General features: G+C 48.8%; 1 protein-coding gene and 1 non-coding gene across 3 annotated transcripts in view; both read left to right on the plus strand.

Moving 5' to 3' along the window:
• LDLRAD3 (low density lipoprotein receptor class A domain containing 3) overlaps window positions 1-17,212 on the plus strand; it is a 241,762-nt gene that overhangs the window by 25,441 nt on the left and 199,109 nt on the right. The gene's annotated exons all lie outside the window — the stretch shown is intronic.
• Window positions 9,711-9,796, plus strand: TRNAR-CCG. The gene has a single exon. It is a non-coding gene; the product is annotated as a tRNA-Arg (tRNA).

Consider the following 17,212-nt stretch of genomic DNA (forward strand, 5'->3'; position numbering starts at 1 on the left):
CTCTACCATAATCGCATACATCCTGTCACCTTTGCCTTCTTCCGTTGATTAGAAGCAGGTCACATTCAGGGGGAGGTGATCACACAAGGGCTTGACACCAGGGGGAGGGGGAGACTGTGTAGGCACCTTCTTGAGAGCGTGTCTGACCTCCTGCCTTCGTTTTACTTTAAATTTCTATGCATATTTGAACCCATTTCTGAAACCCCACCAGCTTTTTTGAACCCATTTCTGAAACCCCACCAGCTTTCGAGGAGTGGTAGAGGAAGAGAAAGCTGCATAGAGATGGGGAGGAGGTGCCCATCTTTTCCGACTCCCTACCTGGAGCCTAACTCACCCTGGCCAGTTGTGGACCGTGTCTCTCTGAGACGTTTGGCGGCTGGCTTCATTCCATGGCTGAACTTGATACGAAGGCTGCCTGCTGCCTTCACGTCCGCACTCTGTGTCTCCAGGCTGAGATGACCTATCGCTGGCCTGGGCGCACGTTTGCAGCTTCACTTCCATGCCCTTGAGCTGGAATTCTGTGTTTTATTAGAGATTATGTTCATATTGGTGAATATTGCTTTTTAGCCGCACCACTGCCTCTAGATGAAATCAAGTGTGTTGTTGCAACCTGAAAGTGTTATCCCAGTAGAATGCAGAAATAGGATAAGTTGTGGGGGGATGAGAGATGTTGATGGATTGGTACCAGTCCTCTTCCCTGGGGAGCACGAGCATGCAGAACAGGCCTCTGGAAGAAGGATGGGAATCCTGACAGCTGTGTTCTCTTCATACTTCCTTAAGCCTTCGGTCAATTTTATTACCTGTAGTTTCTGTCTCCACCGCCCCCCCCTCCATCCCAGTATCCCATTTCCTTTCACAAAAGTTGTTATGGACCGATTGGTCTGCTGCGAGTAGAAGATTTAAATAGTCATTAAAAGACAATGGGGAGGGCACCCGGGTGGCTCAGTTGGTTGAGCATCCCACTCTTGATTTCAGCTCAGGTTGTAATCTCATGATCCCGAGACCGAGCCCAGCATCAGGCTCTGCGCTGACAGCACAAAGAGCCTGCTTGGGATTCTCTCTCTCTCTCTCCCTCTCTCTCTCTCTCTCTCTCTCTCTACCTCCCCCACTCAAAATACATAAATAAACATTTTTTTTAAGTGTAAAAAAAAAGATGATGGGTATAGCCACAGCAAGCAATATATGCAGTGGTGTGCCAGTGTGGTGTAATCTTGGGCACTGAGCTGCGCAGGGTGGACAGGTATGAGGATGCAGTCATTCATGGTGGCGGGGAGGGGGGATTGGAACCTGGCCGTGGGCCGGGGCAGAGGGGGCTGGCCTGGAGGAAGAGGGGGTAATGAGGGATTTTTTTTTTCTTTAAGTGGAAGGATGTGACACTAAAAAAGAATTTTAGTGTTGTTTGGGCATGCTGATGGGGTAAAAACTTCTTAGAACAAGTAAGGGATTGAGTGGCCAGGCTCAGGAGAATGGCTGTTTAGAATATGCCTTGGTAGGGCTGGAGAGTCCGGTGATGCAGAGTGGGGACCATTTTGCTATCAGGTAGGAGGAGTCAGAGGGCTTTCATTTCCCGGAGTATAGGGTGCTGGCCCTGAAGGAGAAATAGGCTGGTCCCAGAGTTGCGGACCATGAGGGCTGACTGAAGTGATGTTGGCAATAAACCTGCCAGGCGGTCCTCTAACCTTGTTGCCAGTGAATTGTAACCATGGTAGAAGTTGAACTTGGAAGTGTATGCAGTTGGATCCTCTTGTCCCTTCACAATCGAGAAAAGGATTGTTATTGGGATTAATTCGGTGGATCCAACTCTTTCAGAAGTGTGGATGGTCAGTGTCCTAGTAGGAAAAGGAAGTTGGTGGAGATGACCCAGGACTTCTAGGTGGTGGGGCTGGAAGATTTCTCCCTCACAGCAGGTGATGCGAGCTGGAGGGTGGGGTGAGGAGCCTCTGTAGGGGGAGTGTCTACAGTAGAGAGGGGTGGGGGCCTTCGGAGAATGGATGAGTATGTTGACAGGAAACAGACATAGATGCCACCAAGAGGGAAGATGTTGATATGTCCGTGTACACTCTTTTCCCTTTTCCTGGGCCAGTGGGTGAATTTTATTTCATTCATTATCAAACTTACTATGTTCCGGGCATTGTGTTAGGCACTTGGGGATACTGAGTTGAATAATGCCCAGTCTCTTCTCTCCAGGAGCTTAGGGTAGTGGGGGTGCGAAAGACACTTTGAAGGATCTGAGACAATGTTGGAACAAATGGAACTTCTCCCGGAAGAGTCTGTGTGAGTTGAATTCTGTTGTGTGGCAGGGTGGACAGTGACTTGAGTGGTCTGTGTGTGTGTATGTGTGTGTGTATGTGCATATGCATGCCTGTGTGTGTGTGTGTGTGTGTGTGTGTGTGCGCGCGTGCATGTTTAGTTGTATTGCTTTGGCTTTTTATTCCTCTTGGAGTCTTGGAAATATGTGCGCTTAAATGTATTTATAAACGTGTTTTGTTTGGGTGCTCTCAGTCTACTGCAACTCAAGCCAAATTTAGTAACTTGATTTATAGCATGAAAATTCCATTACTCAGGCATGCGCTTAGCCCACTGAGTGGCTTGCAGAGCTTTCTGTAGGTAGGTGATTCAGAGGGGCTTGGTGGCTCCAAGTCCTCAGGGGCCCAGGCTCCCTTTCTTACACATTCCTCTGCTAGCTCCTCCATGGCCCAGAGCGACTGCTTGAGTACCAGCCACGTCATCTGAATTCCAGCCTGCAGGAAGGAGGAAGGCCCTAAGTGGAATGAGCTCCTTCTTGCAGCACCTGGGTGGCTCAGTTGGTTAAGTGTCCAGCTCTTGGTTTCAGCTCAGGTCATGATCTCACGGGTTTGTGAGTTCAAGCTCCATGTCGGGCTCTGTGCTGACAGGGTGGAGCCCGCTTGGGATTCTCTCTCCCTCCCTCTCTCTGTCCCTCCCCTGCTTGTGCATGCTCCCTTAAAATGAATAAATAAACTTAAAAAAAAAAAGAATGAGCTTCTTCTTCTCAAAGGCCCTTCCTGTAAGTCACATACAGGACTTCTGTCTATATCCCATGGGCCAGCGTGTAGTCACATAGCCACGTTCTGCTACAAACGAGAGTAGGCACTGTGCTGAGGTCACGTTGGGAGCCCTCTTAGTGATTACGGGAGGAGAAAACACATCACAGGGGGTATATATGGGAGTTCATCACGAAGGGAAAAAGACCAAGGACTAGAGTTTTACTTCTGGAAACTTGTTTCAGGGCAAGAAAGGGTACAGGGGTAGATGGCTTCACTGGGCTAGTACGTTACAGGAAACATGCCTCATCCTCCCAAGCAGCTCTGAAAGAGGAATCACAGGTATCCTGGAGAGGCCAGGTGGGGAGAGCTCCCACGTGACCCCTTAGGGTGCATGTTTTGGGAAAACCGGCAGTGGTATCAAGCCAGAAGCCCCGCCCCTCCGTCCACGTCCACAGTGGCCACTCTGTGCCGTGGATGGCAGTTTGCAGGGCTGCAGCCTCTCATGTGGGCAGCTCCATGGAACGTGTTCCAGAGCGAGGTCTGTTTCTTGATTCGTGATGGCTGACTACCCCAGATGCGCCGGGGTGATGCAGGGGATGCTGGCCCCTTTAAAAAAGCTAGGCGCTCATTTACATTTTTGGGAGGAAGGGAAATGGCCCTGAGGCACGTCCCCCAGTCCATCAAAGGCAAAGATCCAAACTGTAGCCCTCTGTGAACTGGATCCTGCCTGTCCCCAGCCTCATCGTCCCTGGAGGTTTGCATACCTGCAGTGCAGAGCTCCTCCACCCAGCCCTTGTCCAGGGCCGGGGAGGTTCAGGGCAGAGCAGCCTCATCCTTTGTGTCTGTAACAGTCACGTGATGTGTGGCCCGGACTGACGCCCGTTGAACGTTTTCCTGCTTCCGTCGGCTCTTCTTGGCGAACTAAGCTCCTTGGTGCAGTTGGGGCTGCTTCTCACACATCTTTGGGTCCCCAGCACTGCTGTGCTTGGCACCTGTGGCCGGACCCAGTGCCCTAGACTTGAGGGTCCCTCTGCGTGTCAGTCCTGGCAGGGTTTGCCATGTTTTCACAGCCTCATGGTCTTCACCTACGCGGAAGGTCCCTGGAGCGAATTACTAAGTGGGCAAAGACTGGTAAAGGGTAAATTGATCACTTGCTGAGCCCGCGACAGTCAGCTCATTGAAACATTTAAATTTTAAACACCCACACTCAGAACTATTTCTCTAGCCGTCCAAGTGCCTTGGGTTAGGGAGAGAGAGAGGAGTTCTTTTAGTTTAGATGCTGCTTTTGCGTCAAGCGGTTTAGTATTGAAGCACTTTTTCTTTATCCATTCGTCCGTTGGTGGACACTGAGGTTGCCCCCGTGTCTCGGCCATTGTGAACAAAGCTGCAGTGAACACGGGGGTGCAGATATCTTTTTAAGTTACACGAGCGTTGGAATGGTGAGTCTCCACGCTTCTGGTCCGTTTGTTTTAGGCAGTTGTTCTTTTGCCTCTTCTGACGGCCCTGGGATAAGCAAATTTATGTTGAGTCGGGTTAGCTCAGGTTTTTCCTAGGTGCCGTGTGTGAAAGAGAATTTATAAGCTATACTGGGCCTTGTAGCTCTTGCAGAGAAATAGGGAGTTGATGTGATACCTGGGACAAGGCTCTTGAGTCAGCGGCTCTCCCCTGGGGAGGGATCTCCTGGTCTCTTGATTCCAGCCTGTCTTGCATCTGTTTTGCCGGGTCTGTCCTTGTCTTCTTCCTTCTTATTTTATTTTTTTTAAATGTTTATTTATTTTCGAGAGAGAGAGAGTGAGCGAGCCTGAGTGAGGGGGGGAGGGGTAGAGAGAGTGGGAGAGCATCCGAAGCAGGCTCTGAGCTGACAGCAGAGAGCCCCGCTGCAGGGCTCGAACTCGCAAACCATGAGATCATGACTTGAGCTGAAGTCAGATGCTTAACAGACTGAGCCCTCCGGGCGCCCCTCTTGTCCCTTCTTGTTAGCTAGCTGGTTATTGATGGGGAGCTTTATCAAGACTGTTACAGAAAGGTCCCGTATCGTGGGGGACGACCCGATCAGGTGGAGGCCCGCGCTGGCTGTGAAAGAATTCACCCGAGGCAGAACAAAGGGGATAGAAGTTAATTGAATACACTCGCTGCACAGGAACAGCAGGCAGGACAGCAAAGGAGAGACTGTCTGCCAGGAGACAGTGGTGGGGGGCTGTAGTTACGGGGGAAGGTGAGGAGGTATGGGGACATATGGAATTTTCCTTTTTTTCCGTGCTGCATCTGGGTGTAAGTAGCCCGTTGGTCAGCAAGGGCTGATGGATATTTTGAGGTGGGTCACCTGATGGGCCTGTTTGTATTCAGCCCAGGGGTCACTGGGGGCCCTTCTACCTTACCCTGGTTTCCACTGTTCAATTAGTTGAGCATATCCCTTCTCTAGGAGTGGCTCTGCTGGCTTTAAATACTGTTGTCTTTAAAATAACAAGGTGATCGAGATTTTTTTTTTTTTTAATACGGAGCCTCTTAATTGAGCCTTAATTTCCACGGAAGTATTTTTATAAGATTTATAACCGTGTTTAGTTGCTTTGTAATGGTTGCTATGTCAATTTGCATAATGCTGATTATCTAGGCAGTCCAAAGTCATTTATGGCTATGTCTTCATTACCAGGTAGTAGATATTCTCCCCATTCCGTTGCTGGGGAAATTGAGGCTTCTTATAGAGAAATATTGGACCCATAGAAAGTCAAACCGCACAGGGAATTACCACCAGGGCTCCCTGGCATTTGTCTTACCTTTTCGCCATTGACTTTATCTGGATGGGCAAGGTCGTGCTGGGAACTAATCTACTGGTGATTAGTTGGTTTGAGTTAACTCCTTTTAGAAATGGGATCACTGTTTCTCTTTACGTATATGACATGGAAATTCTCATTCACCTAGCTGCCCCGCCGTGAAGGTTAATGAAAAAATGTGAGGTTTGTTAAGCAGTTTGGGAGAATGACAGCATGAGGAATGTTATGTTTTTAATGGTAAACTTGGGCCCTTCCACTGGGCCTCACGGAGGCGGTTTCCAGCTTCCCAAGTGTGGATGACACAGGGCTGATAAATCCCAGTCTACTTCCGTTCTGTCTAACCCAGCCAAGGACTTCTTGCCGAATATTCTCCCACAAACCAGATGTTTTCACATAGCTTGTTACCAAACTGCAATTATTAAATAATAATCTGTATTGTTAAATCATTAATGAAAGACTTTATATCTGCGAGAGATTCCTTTGGAAGGATGTAGTTATTGTTACCACACTAATGTGTTTGAACAGAGACATTTGATGTGCCGAGTGCTGGGCATTTAGGCAAGTGGACACGTTTGGTTGGCCCCTTTGAACTAGCCCTGGGAATCTTTGACGTTCCCAGCCACCGGGGACCTCGGTTTGGAAGCTGTTGATGGAGACCCTAGGGCCACTGCTGACCCCAGGGGAGTCCATTATCATTCAGGTTCTGGTTTTCATATTGGTTGGGAAATTTCATATAAAAAAAAATCTAGAAAATCATTCTCTTGGGGTTCCCATGGTCTACTTAGAGCTATGACTGGTTCTTTCCCCCAAGGTCAGAGTCATGAGGTCACATGGTGGGGAAATACAGGCATCAACGGGAAGGTGGAGTCAGAGGGGGGGGGGAGAGTGACAGCTCTGGAAGCAGAGTGACTTGGGACCAGACCCAGGCTGTTTCTCAGCAGTGTCACTTTAACCTCTCTGATCTCAAGTTTCTTCATCTGCAAAATGGAGGCGATAACCACCTCAGTGGATTATTGTGAGGACTAAATGTGGTAACATTTATAAAAAAGGGCTCTCCTGGGCTAGCACCCAGTAGGCTCTCAATATTATTAAGAACAGAAAGTTACCCATGAAGACCTAAGATTCTTTGGCTGGTGCACCTCCTGTTGAAAGATTGGGTTCTTATATCCTCATATTTTTCTAAGAGTGCACCTTTCTCATGTTCTTTTAGATAGTCCTAATACTGTGACCTTCACCCCCCCCCCCCCCCCATCCCTTGGGGAGGGGAGTCTGTTCCTGCCCTTTCCTAGAAGCCTGCAGTTTGCTAAAACCACTGTTGTCACAGATAGCCCTCTGGCAAGATGGCCTTGGAAATCCCTGAGTGCGGGGCGTCCCCCACCGAGTTGGCATTGCCCTAGCTTCACCCGTGAGCAGGACTCAGCAGTAGCCCTGCTACCCAGGCTGGGATCATGGTGTGTGTGTGGGGGGGTATTCAAGGCACGTGTTGGTTGCATGTCAGAAAATCTGCCTTTTCTACTCTTGGTTCTTCCATCGGAAGCTGAAGAAAGGTCCTTTTTTACTTGGCTTCATGGCTTGTGAGCTGGAGCTCTTTGGTCCTGCCTTCGTCGGTTTTATTTCCTCAGCTGTTCTGGGTTGCAGTAACTAGTCCCATGTTTGGGGCCTCTTTTGTAAACTCTTTTAAGACCAGGACCATAACTACCCTACGTTGGACATACTGGGTTAAATAAAATGTATTATACCTGTTCCTTTTTACTTTCTGGCTACTAGAAACATTTAAATTACATATGTGGTTTGTATTGTGTTTCTTTTTTTTTTTCAAGTTTATTTATTTATTTTGAGAGAGAGAGAGACAGAGTGAGCAAGCTAGCAGGGGAGGAGCAGAGAGAGAGAGAGAGAGAGAGAGAGAGAGAGAGAGAGAGAGAATCCCAAGCAGGCTCCACACTGTCAGCACAGAGCCTGATGCAGGGCTCGAATTCACAAACCGTGAGATCATGACCTGAGCTGAGATCAAGAATTGCACACTTAACTGACTGAGCCCCCCAGGCGCCCCTGCATTGTGTTTCTATTAGTGCTGGTTACAGCCCTCTCTCTCTGTCCGTTTAGTAAACTGCATGGACCCACCTGGGTTACATGGCTGGGTTGAGGGTTTGGGGTAGAGGTGGGCGTGAGGTGCTCTGAGTGGCTAGCGTAGACCCCTGTAGTGAGGTGTAGTGAGTTAATGGTGGTCCCCCCAAAGATTCGTCTACCCTGAACCTGTGAATGTGACTTTATTTGGAGAAAGGGTCTTTGCAGTTGTAATGAAGTTGAGGATCTTGAGAGGATACCATGCTAGATTATCTGGGTGGGCCCTAAGTCTAATGACATTGTCCTTATAAGAGGAGGAGACATAGAGAAGGTCGTGTGTAGACAGGCAGAGGTTGGAGGAACGCCAGGGATTGCCAGCAGCCCCCAGAAACTAGGAAAGAGGCAGGGATGGATTCTCCTGGAGAGTCTCCAGAAGGAAGCACCCTATCAACTCCTCGATTTCGCACTCCTGTCCTCCAGGATTGTGAGGGAATGATTTCTGTTGATGTGAGCCGCCCAGCTTGTGGTCATCTGTCTCAGAGACCCTGAGAAGCTCACCCATGAGGAGGTGGCACCCCACTGTGTCTGATGGAGGCAGGGGAGGAGTTCCCTGAAGGGACCGGAAGAAACCAGCACAAAAATGGGCTGGGCTGTTAAGCTGTCGCTGTCACAGACCCCTGCCCCAACCTATAGAATTTATTCTGGATATCAAAAGTGATGGCATATACAAAGTGCCTGCCTTAGTTTCCACAGCGAAGGAAGTTTTCGTTATTACGGTGGAAGGTGCTACGCCACTCTCCTCAACCTTGACGGTGAGATGGTGGCTGATTGTGCCAGTGATGCTAGTTAGTGGTCTGGAGACCCTTCACGTCTAGGCATTTTGTGTGTGCCTTGTGAGGCCATCTGCCAGGTTTTCGGGTTATTTCCCCTATTTATTTTGTTGCATGGGGAAGAAGAGGAGAAGTTTGCTGATTCTGAGAGGTTTTTCCTGCTTGGTGAGAAATCTGCTGTCTTTTTGGTGCTCGCTAAATACTTGAATTGGATCACTCCATTTTGGGGCGAATGGTGTTATTCTCTAGTTTACCTAGAGATTTTGGGCTCCCACCAAAAAGTTTTAGAAAAGGCGCTCTCATATTACTAATTGCAGAACAAACATTTCCAGCCCCATGTGCAGCAGACTTATTTGGCCAGTATTTATGCTGGTGGGGAAGAGAAAGAGTATTTGTTGACTGTCTACAGTACCTCCGGCAGTTTTGTGCAATCATTTTAGTTAGTTTCTCATGCTAGGCCTGCAAGGTAAGCGTTATTGCCCGATTGATAGATATACTCTCCGGGGGGAAGTGACCTGTCCAGGGACATGTGGTAAGTGGGAAAACCGAGAGTCCCAATCGAGCCAGTCTTGCCTTTTCTCTGAGAAAATGGTGACATGGTAGCGAAATGCGTAGAACAGGTCATCTCGGCTGGTTCGGTTAGGTGGGCGTTGTTGGGGTGGGTTGTGGGTGGCGAGAAAGTCTGTGCCCTCCCCTGGAATCCTCACACTCTGGGAGACTCGGAGGCACCTCTGCATAGCTCATTTCGAAAAATCATTGTTCCTTACTTGATGACTCCCTCATTCACCCTGTGTCTGTGATTCTGCGGGTCGTCCATTGTGTTTGTCCCTTCAGTTATTAACCTTTAGCATTTTGAGGTTTTCATTTTAGATGAGTCAGGCCATGTAGCGGGCCCCATGGGAGAGCGTGTTTCTGCAGATTCTGTAAGTTGGCCTGCTGAGGTGGTGGAACTTCCTGGAGAATGGGGTGGTAATGCTAAAAGTCACTGGGGCCTTTTAGGGGCACCTGGGTGGCTCACTTGCTTAAGAGTCTCTTGGGGCGCCTGGGTGGCTCAGTCGGTTGGAGCATCCGACTCCGGCTCGGGTCGTGAGCTCACGGTTCGTGGGTTCGAGCCCCGCGTCGGGCTCTGTGCTGACAGCTCGGAGCCTGGAGCCTGCTTCGGATTCTGTGTCTCCCTCTCTCTCTGCTCCTCCCCCACTCATGCTCTGTCTGTCTCTCAAAAAATAAACATTTAAGAAGAAAAAAAAGAGTCTCTTTTGGCTCAGGTCATGATTTCACGGTTGGTGAGATCAAGCCCCGAGTCAGGCTCTGTGCTGAAAGCTGTGGAGCCTGCTTGGGATTCTCTCTCTGCCCCTCCCCTGCTTGTGCGTGCGCGCTCTCTCTCTCTCTCTCTCTCTCTCTCTCTCTCTCTCTCTAAGTAAATAAATTTAAAAAAAAAGTCAGTGGGGCCTTTTAGCGCTTGGGCCCCAGTCAGGCTCTGGGTCTTGGAATTTAACCAGCTACTTTATAGTGCTATATGCTCACGCAGAGATGTATGTTAGAGAATGTGTTAGTCACGGTAGGACAGCTCTTTGCTGCAGCATGGTTTCCCCAGTAGTCCATTGGTTTAACACATAAAAGCCTGTGCTTCACTTACACAAAGACTCTGGCAGGAATCTACTCCTCATGGTGACTTTGTCCCGGGGTTTGCAGGACTTGTCAGGTGCTGGTTCTTCTGTTCTTTACCCTGAAAGTGATAGGAGTCACTTTTGTCCGCCTTCCGTTGGCCCACACCAGTCATGTGGGCTGCCCGGCCTGGGAAGTGGGGGCAGTGGGGTGGTACAGATGGGCCTGGTGGTATAGACGACATAGACGGGGGTGAGTACCACTCTGTGCCACGGAGCGCACAGAGCACGCCTGTTGGTGATGGGTTCACTAACTCCGAGTAAGTGCTCAGGCCCATTTGCTTGAGAAAAAAATGAAGAGTCGGGGCTGTATTTCTGTGAATCTTTTACTGGCTCTTTTCCTCACACCTTCTCAGCACTCAGCAAACGTTGGCTGAGTTGAATGAATGAGACATTTAAAATCTGGGTCTGATGGGCAGTGCTTCTTCCCTTAGACGGAGGTTCAGGGTCCACGCTGATCCAGGATGACCTCTTCTTCACCTGGTTACATCTGCAAAAGAACCTCTTTACATTCATAGTTACTGGAGGTCAGAACTTGAACATAGCTTTGTGGGGCAGGGACACACGATTCTACCCTTTACGGTAGTGTAGGTAAAGGATTAACACAATATGCACACATAGTAGGCCCTCATTAAATAATAGTTTCCATTACTCTTCTCAAGACAGTGCTTGGGAAAACCCATATAGACCTTTGAGGTTTATAGTATCAATAAAACGAGAGCATTTTCTGTTGTTTTTGATAACGCGTAGCTCTTATTTGCAATATGATGTTCTTCTAGGGCATGTATACGAGATGCCGTGCATCTCCATTACAGAATACGCTTGGCATTTGGATTTTGAGTGACTTTAGCCCAGTGCTGTCGGTTTCCTTCGGGCACTTTTGTCTTGCTTAACGATGCAAAACAGAAAATGCACACCAATGGTTCCCCAAAATGAGGACTCTTGTTATTGCTTCTTTTTTTTACCTCTGGGGCCCCAAACTGCAGAAGCTTATTTACTGCAAGGCAATGAGGGCTCTAAATCTCCCGCCTCCATATATTACATTCTGTATTACACTCAAACTTGGTGAAATTAATTGTGGCCAAGGCAGGGGAGACAGGAAAAACCTATAATGGTTTATCATATTTTGCAGGCTTTGTGAGGGCCATAAATTTAAGGCATATAGGAATTGTATTTATTCTTTAGATTTCACAAATTTGTCATGTTCCCTTTCTCTGAGGATGACAAGTTCTTTAAGACAATGGAGTCTCTGGTTTTGAAATAGAAAGAGGGGAACGATGGAGATGTTCTCGGTGTCCCAGATGACCACAGAGTCCTTGCTCTCAAGCTTCTTGAGTTTCATGCCTGTTAATAGTTAAATTATTAATGCAGGTTTGCTAGCGGAGGGAGTTGCTTTTGACCACCGCCTCTCCTCTCCTCTAGTATCAGCTCTTTTATAGCTGCAGTTGTAGGAGTCAGATTTCATATGGAGCAGTTTATAAATTGAATAGCGTGTGTGTGTGTGCGTGTGCGTGTGCGTGTGCGTGTGTGTGTGTGTGTGTGTGTGTGTGTATTGGAAAGAGCCTGTAGTGGCCTCTCACTATGTCTTGTGAGTGCCCTTGTGTCTGAAACCTTGCGATGTAGAAATTTACATCTTGGAATTCCATCCAACTTGGAGCTGGCTCAAACAAGGAAATTGACCTAATACTGAATTCTGCTGATAGTTCAGCAGCTTCTGTCAGTAAGGAAATGGCCCCTCTCCCAATCTGTTTGGACAGTGAAGTTGCATATTCCTAGGGTTGAAATTCTCTGAAATGATAGGTTCTTGAAGATTTGCCCCCAGAATCTCTGGTGGCCGCATCAATAAGAATGCAGCTTTGATTTGATGATCTTTATTTTCTTTCCTGAAGCAAAAGTCCATAGAATTGATTTTAAAAAAAATCTTAGAATGATGTAGTTATCCCTCAGTAACCCTCTAGGCCCCTGGCATCAAACTTTTTTGATAGTAACCCAAAGAAACACATTTATGTGTGTACACAGACATTTGGACACAGATGGTTCATCGCTGTGTTATTCATGACAGCCCCAAAGTGGTAATTACACTGCTGTCATCCGTAGATGGATGGGTAAATAAATGTATTATACTCATGCCATGGAATATTATACAGCCATAAAAAGGAATGAAGTAATGATACATGTTGTATCATGACTGGACCTTGAGATCATTATACTAAGCGAAAGAAGCGAGACACAAAACACCACATGGCATATGATTCTGTTTATATGAGTGTCCAGAAGGTAAATCCTTGGAGACAGAAAGTAGGTTGGTGGTAGCCCAGGCTTGAGAAGAAATGGAGAGTGAATGCTAATGGGCATGTGGTTTCCTTTTGAGGTGATGAAATGTCCCAAAACCAATGTGGTTATGGTTGTGTAACTCTGAATTTACTAAAAGCCATTAAGTTGCATACTTTTAAGGTAAAAGCATGGGTAAATTGTATGGTATGTGAATTATATCTCAGTCATGCTGTTAAAAATCACATATATAGGGGCGCCTGGGTGGCTCAGTCAGTTAAGTGTCTGACTTCAGCTCAGGTCATGATCTTGTGCTTTGCAGGTTCAAGTCCCATGTCAGGCTTCTGTTGTCAGCACAGAGCCAGCATCAGATCCTCTCCCCCCACCCTTCCCCTCCCCTGCTGCATCTCTCTCTCTCTCTCAATAATAAGCATTTTTAAAAAAATCACATTTACATTGCAATCTAGATCATCTATATGAAGCTCAATCAAAACCTACTCTTCTATTACACTCTGATCGATTCCAATCTCTTCCATTCAGTTTCTTTAAAAAGTTGCTGGCTGTTTCCCACCAAATTAATTTTCCATAACCTGTACATTGATAGATTCCTCTCCATTTTACAGATGAAAAAACCGAGTCCCAGGGCTTAAGACGTGGGTGCAGGGGTACCCAGTGTATTAATGACCAAGCTGAGACTATAAGCTGAGCCTTCTGACACCCAGGCCCTCTGTGCCAGCCCAGAGGTTGGGTGTTCTTTTTTCAAAGATTAAGCAGAATTTGGGGTTAAAAAAAGGTACTGGCACTGAATAGCCTCGTTGTAAACACCTTCACGTGGAGTCTGGAGTGGTTAGGAAAGCTCAGGACGCGGAGAGGACTGATTGCATGGTTTTGCCTTGGGCACAGTATTCAGTGCGCCTACACCCCATGGCCACAGCTTATGCGGGGGGGGGGGGGGGCATCTGTTTAGGTTTCAAGCGAAGATTCTATTTTCTGAGCGTTGTAGGGTAAACACTTGAGAAGTTTCTGGCTGTTATTTAGACTCCCTGGCTTCTAGCCCTTCCGCTTTAAGTAAAATTCGAGGTAGGGATTGATAGAAAGTTGAGAAAGTACACACAAGGAATTAGGAGAGAAGGGGAGCTGGTGTGTCCCTACAGCTCTTGAATCAGCTGTTTGGTGCCAGTGAATGGTCAATGAACACAGCACAGCCTTGGCCAGAGATGCAAAGACGAGAGAATTTTCTCTGGGGAAAGGATGGGGAGGGAGGGGGAGGGCAGAGGTACCGAGAAGGGCCCGGTCACTGTAGGCGCGAACTTCATTCTCTACAGGGTTCATTTCTGAGTCTCTAGGAGCTGATTCAGACCTGCTGTCCCCTCCTGTGGCCCTTGAGAGGCCATTTCGTGGCCAGGGCTATGTTTTTTTTTTTTTTTTAATAAGTTTTGCTCAACATTTGGACAGAACACCATACCTCCTTGGTTAATTATTTGCGTAAATACTTGCTCCTTCGTCATGGGACCGTCTCCTGGGTTAAAAAGACTCACGTGGAAATAAAGGTTTTCTTTAAATTTTTTTAAAAGTGTATTCATTTTTCACAGAGTGCGAGCGGGGGAGGGGCAGAGAGAGAGGGAGTCACAGAATCCGAAGCAGGTTCCAGGCTCTGAGCTGTCAGCACAGAGCCTGACCCAGGGCTTGAACTCGCGAACCGTGAGACCATGACCTGAACTGAGGTTGGATTCTTAAGCGACTGAGCCACCCAGGCACCCCGAACGTCTTCTTTTCTTCCTCCCCTTATGAATGGAGTGCTGGTCAAAGGGTCCACCTCAGGAATAGAAAATCCCGTCTGCAGTGAGGGGTCTGAGCTGGAGGTGGGAGGTGGGTGGAGGGGTGGCCTGTCCTTCCACAGGGTTGGCCTCCAGCAGGGCTGTGGTTGCCCCCCTTGGTGCCTAGAAGGGAAACTCCGCCATTGGCTGGGTTTCCTGAGTGCGGCCAGAGCCCCCTGTGCGCGTGGCAGTGTGGGCGGAGCTCTGGTTAACCAAGAACCCATGTCCATCCTTGCCCGATTGAGAAAGCCAGGGGCCAGGAGCGTGACAAAGAGAATCAGAGCAGCAGATGTAAATAATACATGACAAAATAGTAATGATTAACCTTTTTTGGTGTAAAGCCTCTTTCAAACCGTGCCACCTTCTCAGCGGGAGAGGCTAAGATGCTCCCAGCTCTGGCTGGCCCGCCTCCAGGCCCGGCCCCTCCACGTGCTCCTGTGTAGCCTTGGGAATGTGGTGTCACCTCTTTCAAACCTCAGTTTCCTCATCTGGCACGCTGGGACAGTCATTTGCTTGCCTGGAGGGATGACAGCCGACTGGCATAAGGTGAAACACGACAGCGCATAGCCTGCAGAATGGCCCCTATTCCATGCTCCAAAATGATGGTTATTTTTATGAGTAGGCAGCACCTTTCCTTATTCCCATTCAACAGACTGGGATGCTGAGGCACAAGTAGGTTGTACGGCTGGCTCGAGGTAGTTGGGGCCTGTCCGACCTTAGACCTCTTTTTTTTTTTTTTTTTTTACCCATGTTGTCCTTGTGAGTCATCTGATGAATGGCTGTAGGTGTTGAGCTTAGGGAAGACACCAGGGCGGTGGGCGGGGGTCTGTGCTGCTTATTCAGATTTCTGGTCTGCCCAGAGGGAGTTGACTCTCCCAGGTGACCTCAAGGATGTGCACTGCAGGAGGGCCATCACACAGCCCTTAGGAGTGGACCTGTGTCCCTCCCTTCCCTCTTCCTCTGTTCCGGGCATTGCTGAGGCTGAGGTGTTTTCCGTTGCCCTTTTGAACTGAAGGACTCAGCTGACTTCTGGTTGTGCAAATTCCTTTGTCTTCCAGTTTCAGTATGCGTGTGCCTTCTGTTCGTTTTGTCTGTCGGAGATTGTAATCTGTCATGGCAGATAAAGGCCCTTTCCTTCCCTCCCTCCCTCTTTGATGCTGGCACATTCCTCGCGGCTAATAAGTATTGGATGCTCCCAAGAAACAGAATAAACACATTTAATACTGGATTGATTCTCTGAGGCCTTCCCGCCCCGTCTCCTCTGGGCCGGAGCATACTCACTCTTTGTCAGTCTTGCGCGCTCAACTGTGCGAGGCTTAGAGCCTGTTGGGCAAGATGATTAAAAACAAAACAAAACAAAAAAACCCATCCTGGAATGAACCTCTGGAGACGATTACCCTGGGTTCCCTTGGAAGATACCCTGTGTGGTTCCAGGGTGGTGGAAGACGGGAGTCCCGGGTGCGTGGTTTGTTTGCGAAGGCTGCCGCGCTCAGAGTGGGGCCTCGGTCTCGTGGCTCGAGGAATCCCGCGGCCTCTGGGTGGTAGTAGTAAAAGCAGTTTAAAGCAGGCTCATTACTGGACCAGTTATTGCTTTTGTTCAGAATGGCCCATCTAAGTCAGGCCCTATTAAATACAGCAATTTAACTGACACTTAGCGTCTTTAAGGAGATAAATTATCCTTTGGCCTGGTCACCTCCACTTTGAAATCTGATCATTGGTACGGGCCCTGGGAGAGTAGTTCAGGCGGATGCGTTTGCTCACGGAAGCCACATTTCAATCATATGTTCAGGACACATTTACTGAGGACCTACTCTGTACCTGATACCCCTGTAAAGCCTGGCTATGTGACGTGGGCCCTGCTTTTAAGGTGCTCACGGCTTTTGTTCGGGCATGAAACATGGAGTGAGCACCTACTGTGTGCAGAGCCCCATGCCTGGCGTTGTGCAGGAGACTGAATAACGGCAGCAGGTGCGTACCGGTGGGGCCCTTACCTTTTGTGCTGAGGGCTGCCGTGGAGTCAGTTAACTGGGCACAGCCTGGAACCGAGTGTGCGTTGTGAGAGAGGTGCAGCAAGTGCCGTGAGGGTGGAGGAAGGAGCCGGTCGTTCTGTGGGCTGGAGAGAGGAAAGCTTTATGGCGGAGGTGACATCTGTTGATCTTTGAAGGAGGGCCTCTCTCATGAGAGGCACTTAAAGCAGGGCTCCTTCTCTAGGACGTAGACTGGAGCCAGCAGCCTCCCCAGACTGAGGCTGCGCCTTTGCCCATCTCTCTTGACAACTGCATGGACGCTCCTGGGTGTTCTCGTTTGCGTGCCTCTTTGCACGCCTGCCGTGTTCTCACCCTCCCCACCCCTGCCTCCAGGCTTCAGTGCACACCATCCCAGCCCCGTCTCCCTCAGTCTCTTCCCGCTCAGCTCCCGTGTCTCGCTGACCCGCTTGTGCCCTAATCCTAAAAACCCTAAGGGAGGAATTTGGGCCGCCTGTCCATGTTTTCTGGCCACGCCCTGCATGCCGCTGGCGCCTGGCAATCCCATCTTGGATTCAGGCTTGCCTGGCTCAGGCAGCAGTAGTCAGGGTCAGGCACAAATGACTATGGTGACTGGCTCATCATGCGCCCTGGGCACGGCAACATCCAAGAAAGGTGGGTTATGTGTCCTTTGGGTCCAGCATTGTCGCCCGAGAGAAGATCTCTGCAAGTGCCTGTGGAGATGTGTGTGAGATTGTTCACTGCAGCTCTGTTGGCAGTAGTGAAACATTGGAGAAAGTCTTGTTGACCATTTAAGGAGACTGAG

The sequence above is a fragment of the Felis catus genome, chromosome D1 (genome assembly GCF_018350175.1).
Source record: "Felis catus isolate Fca126 chromosome D1, F.catus_Fca126_mat1.0, whole genome shotgun sequence".
NCBI classification, from domain to species: domain Eukaryota; kingdom Metazoa; phylum Chordata; class Mammalia; order Carnivora; family Felidae; genus Felis; species Felis catus.